This window comes from Telopea speciosissima, chromosome 7 (genome assembly GCF_018873765.1).
Source record: "Telopea speciosissima isolate NSW1024214 ecotype Mountain lineage chromosome 7, Tspe_v1, whole genome shotgun sequence".
NCBI lineage: Eukaryota > Viridiplantae > Streptophyta > Magnoliopsida > Proteales > Proteaceae > Telopea > Telopea speciosissima.
Window position 1 is genome coordinate 41,974,520 of NC_057922.1, and position 7,275 is coordinate 41,981,794.

The following is a 7,275-nucleotide window of genomic DNA, read 5'->3' on the forward strand; positions in this document are numbered from 1 at the left end:
AAGTTCAAGTATGGGGGTCCCTTAGGAATCTCAATCTCATGAGTTTTTATCATCACTTTTCTTTTTTCAATTTTTTATGGAGATGGACTTTTCCTTTGCCCTTGTCAGGATTACAAGTAGTTCATGATTTTGAGTTTTGTGTGTACATTCACTACAAACACTCACGAGACACAACTTGTCCACTAAGGTAACCTAAGGGGTTTAAAGGCTTGTTGCAAATACTAAGTGCAACTGTGATTCCCACAAAAGTAAGTTAGGATTTTCTTTTCATTTCTCTTTGTTTTTATTAGGTTAGTTTTCTTTTTGTATGCTCGAGGACTAGCAAAGTTTAAGCATGGGGGTATTTGATGAACATATTTATATGTGAATTTAAGCCTTTATATTCTTATATTTTCATGCTTGAACAGAGTTACTCGAGATGTTTTTATGTGTTTTCAAGTTTTAGGTCCATACTTGAAAGAGAAGCCCAAATTATGCTAAGAAGCCTTTGTGGAGCTGAAATTCAAAGAATCAAATTTTAAAGAAGTCCATGTCCATAGGCCAAAGAATCAATTTCATATATGGACTGGACCATTGAGCCATGAAGATCTAAGCAAGTAAGAAAATTTTTAGGGGTATTTTTGTCCAAGTACATTGTTGGTGACATCTAGCATTTTCAGTGGTGGAGTAGAGCCCAAGTCAAAGCAAGCTACTCAAATCTTGGAAGATTGGAAAGATTATCTTGGTGATTTTATTGAGATCTTCTATGTTTGGAGAATTATGGATCCAATCTCCACCTCCCTTTCGATTTTTGGAACAAAACCTCAATAATTCTTTGCCTTTCTTCTTTAATAAATAAAAATAAAATCAAATATTGACCAAGGGAATCTCTCCCTTGGCTGGCCGAATTTGGCAAGAGGGATTGGAGGTTGTGGTTATAAATAGAGGGGTCTTCTCCCCCTTCGGAGGCATTCATTCTCTCTTTAATCTTTTGTTTTAGCATTCTTTCTCTTAGTTTTTTTTTCTTATTTCTTTTTCTAAGTTTAGAATTTTGATGCAATTTTATCTTTTTCATTCCTAGATCTAATGTAATTTAGGACTTTTAATCCCTATCCCTTTCTTACATTGGTGTAATTCAAAGTGTTGATTCAAGTTTAAGGCTGAAAATTCTTCTTCAATGGTTCAAGTTCAAGTTCTGCACAAGCTAAGTTCTTTAATCTTTGATTTTATTTTTATAGTTTAGTTTTAATGTCCTCTTCATCAACCCCCTCTCCTTCCATCGATTTTTCCATGGCCAATTAAACCCTCAACTCATGGGGTAGGATGAAGCCATGAGGGGAAGGATGAGTTGATGATTTGCATGCTTGTGTATTAATGAACATGTTCATTGTTTGGGCTTACAATTATTGACCACCGTATTGTGCATGTCATCTTAATGGAATAAATGCAATATTGCCGCCGTAGCCATTGTGACACCATTCATATTCATGATTTTTAAGATCTAATTGCATATTGAATTTGTACTACTCATAGGATATGTTAGCCCTTTTCACCGCATCTCCTATAAACCTATACCATGATATATGCACTGCTTTGATGTGTTGATCATTGACTTACCCTAACCTTGTGGTGGATTTCAGCCCCAAGAGCCCATCTCCTTCTCTCACTTTTTGTGTTAATTCTGTTTTCCCAGTTTAGCCTAGTTTCTTAATTTGATAGTTGATCTTGGTATTTTTCTTAAAGATATAAATTGCTTGTTGAGTACACTTTGCCTAAATTGAGAGTTAAGATTTAAGCAACCCAACCTCCCTGAGTTCTACCCGTAGCTACAGCTGATACTATGCACTTGTGATTATTTTTCTTATTAAACATTAACCAACAAGGAAGCAGAAGCAGACCCATAAGTAACGACAAGTAATCCCTAGAGGAAAAAAAACTATCAACCAATCAATGATAAGTTATACTGCTTGAGGTACCCCAACCATAGCATCCATTCCTGCGCATGTGCTATTTGACTCTGGCGCATCGCATTCCTTCCTTTCCAGTACTTTTGCAAGTAAAATGAATGTATTCCGAAGGAGTATAGAGCACAAGTTTGTAGTTAACACCCCAACTCGGATTGTAGTAATCTTGAAAGAGATTTACGATCCTTGCTCGGTAGAAATCTGTGGGTGGAACTTGATAGCTTACCTGATCAAGTTCAATGTGAAAGACTTTAACGTAATCCTAGGCATGGATTAACTGTCTACTCAAGGGGCCAACATCATGCGCATAGAGAAGCAGATTGCATTCATACTTAAGAATGGAGATGAGTTTATATACAAGAGTGTGTAGTTAAAGAAACCCAGAAAGGTAATGATATCTGCCCTTCAAGCGAGGAAGTTGTTGGATGATGGATGTCTGGTGTGTCAAACCCGGCACCAGACTGGTTGGATTTTTTATTGAAGGGCAGGAACCCCTGACCAGGCAACCAGGAACACTATGGAGTATCACTCCAGTCAATGGGATCAATGAGAAGACTTTGAATAGGTTCCCCTATATACTTGTCAGAAGATGGATAGCAGACCCTTGCACTTGCACAGCTCATCGCATAATGTATGGTCTGGACCCCAGGTAATCTCTCTCCTCCCCATAACAGTGGGACCCACCTCTAAAAAAATGTGTGAAAACCTTTAAAGGGCATGTGGGGACAATACCCTGACAAAGGGTCAAACTCTAGTGCAAGCCCCACTGAGATTCAGCTTGCTGGAAATCTCTAAGCGATGTAGACAAGGCCCGGAGACATCGCCCAGTGAGTAAAATAGCATAATTTATTGGATTTTAATTATGGGGACCACCCAACATGAACATGGGCACCCTCCATAGATAGAGGGGAGTCTGAGGGACCACCTCATACCCTTAGTTCACTGTAGACCCCACCAGTGTGCCCAGAATCACTCAGAATCAGTTTAAAAACTGATTTTCAAAAGGGGTCTTCATAGCCAAACAAGCCTTAGTGAAGGCTAGGCCTATAAATAGATGAGCCTTAGGCTCATTTTAAGCCTTTGCTACTGCTCATTTCGTGGAGAGGAAAAGAAGAGAAAGAAGAGAAGAAGAAGAAAAAAAGGGAGGAAGGAGGGGGAAGCTGCTCACACACACCTGGGCTTGGATTTTCGTGGCTCCCAGCTCTGCTAAGGTATATATTTACATGTTTAACCTACCACCTCTCTAAGTCCCTATGTCTTGTATGTGTTTCTGCTCCCTGGGCAGCCCAGAACAGCTAGGGTTTGCCCAGAACAGCTTCAGATCTGCCATGCAAGCATAGAGCATGGGAGATCTATGATTTTTATTCAATTTTACAATTCAGATATGCTATTTAAGAGAGCTGAATCTGGCTGTGCACAGCTGCACTGCCCAGATTCACTTCTGGCTGACTGTTTGGAACCCTGGATGCAAGCTATAGCTGCACAGACCAAACCCTGGGTGGTTGCAGCCTTGAAGCACTAAATTACATCTGTTTCCAGCCTTGCATGTGGCTGAAATCGAATTCCAAGTTTGGAGAAAACCCTATGATACTATTCACTGGGTTGTCTGGGCAGCCTCTGGCAGCCAAATGGTGGCCCTGATGGAAGATCCATTTAGACCAAAAGGTAGGTCATCCCTAAGGCTACACAGCACCCTAACATGCATGGGGTGATGTTGAGCACACTGCCTAAGAAGCCCCACCTTGGGATATCAGCCCATTACCGATTTACCGACTCTGGGCGATGCACCCAACCCCCAGAGCCATCGCCCAGTAAAGGTTTTTCCGTAGAATTGCTGATCTGGCTTTGGGAACCTCACCCACTGGCCATATGACACTGTGGGAAGATGGGAAATGACCTAGATACCCTACCCCACATCTGTCCTTATGTGGGTATAGCTTGGGAACCCAAGTGGGCCCCGCAGGTGAAGGAAACCCTGTTGTGCTTGGTCCTATAGCACAGGTAAGTTGTGGATAGCACTGTGAACCTAATTTGACCTAGGATCAGGTATAGCCACTGATAATGACCATTTTACCCCTGTGCCACTGACACTGGATGATGCACCATGACATGGACCTAATGCCCAATGCAAGGCCCAGTGATTCCAAGTGAGAACCAACTGAACACCGGGTCAACCCAGTGAGCTTAGATTAACTCTAGGACTACCAGAGACAACTTGGAAACCTAACATGACAACTTCTGATTTATATCTAGAAATTGATCCCGCGCTCAAGGTCAACAACCAGACTGCTGTTGGAACTGAATTTGCAATCGAGTTTCTAGAACCAAACTCAGGTGAGTGAATAATATTATCATATGTGCATGTGTAATTATGATGCTATGCCAGCTATTAAGAATTATAATTATAAATGTTGTGTTACTTACTTTTGTTTCAAATTACTCAAATCACTGCATAAGGATTGTCTGTTGATCAACACTGTGAATTCTTATATGATGAATATGATTGTAAGACTAGATACCGTAGTCGGCTTGGAAATGAGGCCTGTGCTAGCCTGTAGTATGGGATGCGGTTGACACCACCTGACTCATACGATGCCATATAGACATGGGGCTAGAGTTTCATCACCCATGCTACGCACCCTTGTCAATAGGAGTTTAGGTGTTGGATGCCTGTGGGGGTGACCATATGTATATGAGAAAAGAGAAAAGAAATGGAAAGAACACCGGAATGGTGAATGAATGAAAAGAACACAGGAATGGTGAATATGGGCTACGAGCCAGAAAAGGAAAGAAAAGAGAAAAGAAATGGATTATCCCACGGGTTAATCACAGAGGGCTGGTCAGGCTGACCTTGGTGAACGAATGCGGAAGCTGACTGGTCCTCTCCGATAACTCAATGGGTGTATCATAGGAGGAGGTAACCAAGCCTGCACCAGGGATACATGTATTGGGGATTGTAGTAGCATAGACCTGACTTAGTTGTATTGTTAGGTGGCTAATAAATAATCTAGACTTGCATATCATGTAGGATCATGTGGAATGTGGTTGCATGTGCATGCATGATGATATGTTTTGCTCACGAGTTCGGTGGGGCCCACACTCTGTTATATATGTTTTTCTTCTAGATAATTCTGCAGGTGGATGCCACTGTGGCATGGCGGCTCATTACAAGGAGGAGAGACCTAGTTATTATGATGCTTTTGGTGTGGACTCCGACGGAGGTTGTGTCGATGATGCGTGCATTCTCGGTGGTCATTGATGAAGACTAGTGAGGGGCGAACTTGATGCTTTTTGATTTGGGGACTTTTTTTTGTTTTTGATAGGAGTTTATCCCCGTTTCTGTTTCTGGTGTAGTCCTTTCTTTCCTTTTTGGGGGTTGAGTTATCTCGCCCTGTATATACATATGTATTTTTCTTTTTCTTATGCATATGTCAGTCTTACTTTCAGTTATGGGTTGTACTGGCAAATGTTTTAGAATATATGTATATATATATATATATATATATATATATATATATATATATATATATATATCACTATCATTCTCGTATCACTATGCTTTCTCTTTTGTTATTATAATTGTAGATTATCTGGAGCACTCTGATCTTACCTGTGGTAATGTGGTGAATGTGGTACCGTGAATGTATTAACTGCTTCTAGATCCGTGGGGTTTGGCGGATTGTCATTATGCAATTCGGGTTACCTACCTAATCCTCCCAGGGGGTGGTTTAGGGTGTGACACCTAATGCCTGTGTGGGTTCCATTTGCAATGATTGAGGCCACAACCAAAGTGATGAAAAGAAGAAGGGGAGTCATTGCCTGAGTTATTGCAATTGGCATCAACCTATGGACTTAGTTTTGATGCTAGGTGGAATATAGTAATAAAATTGAATCCAAGCATATAGATTCATGATGATGTGTTACATCTGCATGCATGATTTATTATTCATTTGTTGAGCTCAATGGAGCTCTTCCCTCGTGGAATATTTCTTTTAGATGATTATGCAGGTGGATATCTCCCTGAATGGGAGGATCATTGCAGACAGGATGGTGTTGGTGTTTGTGACTTTCCTAGTCTGGACCCCGATAGAGGTGATCCCTTTAATGCGGATGCTTAGAGTAGAGCTTGTAGTGGAGTCTTGATGGGAGGCTATCCTTATTTTTCCGTTCTCTAAACATTCTTTTTGTGGATAGCCTTATGGCATTTCTTTTGTAAAGCTTACAGATGCATCTTTTGTTAACTTTATAACCTTGATGTAAAGCTTAGAAAATGTCATGTATGTAACACAGAGAACTAGGTTTGTGAGCTACATATGAACAATGTATTTTGTGGCTCTTTATGTATAAATCTTTAGTTTCTGTTGCACTGATTTTACTATCCTATATTCTGGATGTGTGTGTGTTCTTGAGCAGTGTTCGCTTCTAGATCCTGGAGATGTAGCAGATGTGTTTAGACATCTGGGTTACCTATTCAATCCTCGTAGGAGATGATTTAGGGTGTGATAAAGCTTGGTATCAGAGCGAGAAGCTCTCTAAATTCACAAATAGTGAAAATAGGATAATAAGCAAACAGGAATTGAAGAGGTAAAAATCTTAGGTGAACAAACAAACAAGAACATAGATGAACATGATAGGAAACTGATAAGATTCAAAAGTTGAAGTTCATAACATATACAAACTGTAGGAAATTGGAAGTACTACTTCCAAAAATACATCAGTATAAAAGATAAAGTACAACTAGCAAACCTAAAAATAAAAAAAAATATAAGGAAGAGTCCTATGTTTCTAGATATAAAAAGGTAAAGCTACTCCTGAGTTGGATCATGAGCTAGCTGAGGTGGATGTGAATTAACTTGAAAGCGAGCATCCCAAATGTCCAGTCTCTTCTCCATGGTGCCCATCCTACCATCTAGAGAAGAGAAACCTGCTACACTGAAGAAGAAAGCCCTATAAGCTGGCTACTCATGGCTCAAAGCTGTAGCATCGTATCCATCATGTTGTAGGTTTCTGGAGAAGGAGATGCTGCTTGTGAAGTCAAAGCTGCAAACCGGCCTACATTGGGAAGATCTTCTGGCTGTAAACCGATCTCTACTGGTTTGCCTTCTTGAACCACATTCTCAACCTCCACATCACTCCCTGGGGCATCTAGCATTACCATCTTCTTAATAGTAGTGTTGCTAATAGGAGCCTTACCTTCACCTCCTTCAATCTCATCAGTAAAACTAACCCCAAAGTGTTTAAACACTTTAGAGAGAAGCCTACCATACAGCAAGTTGCCATCCGATGGGTGTTGGGTGTGATACATCGTCACCTCCATAAATAGATAGGGCAA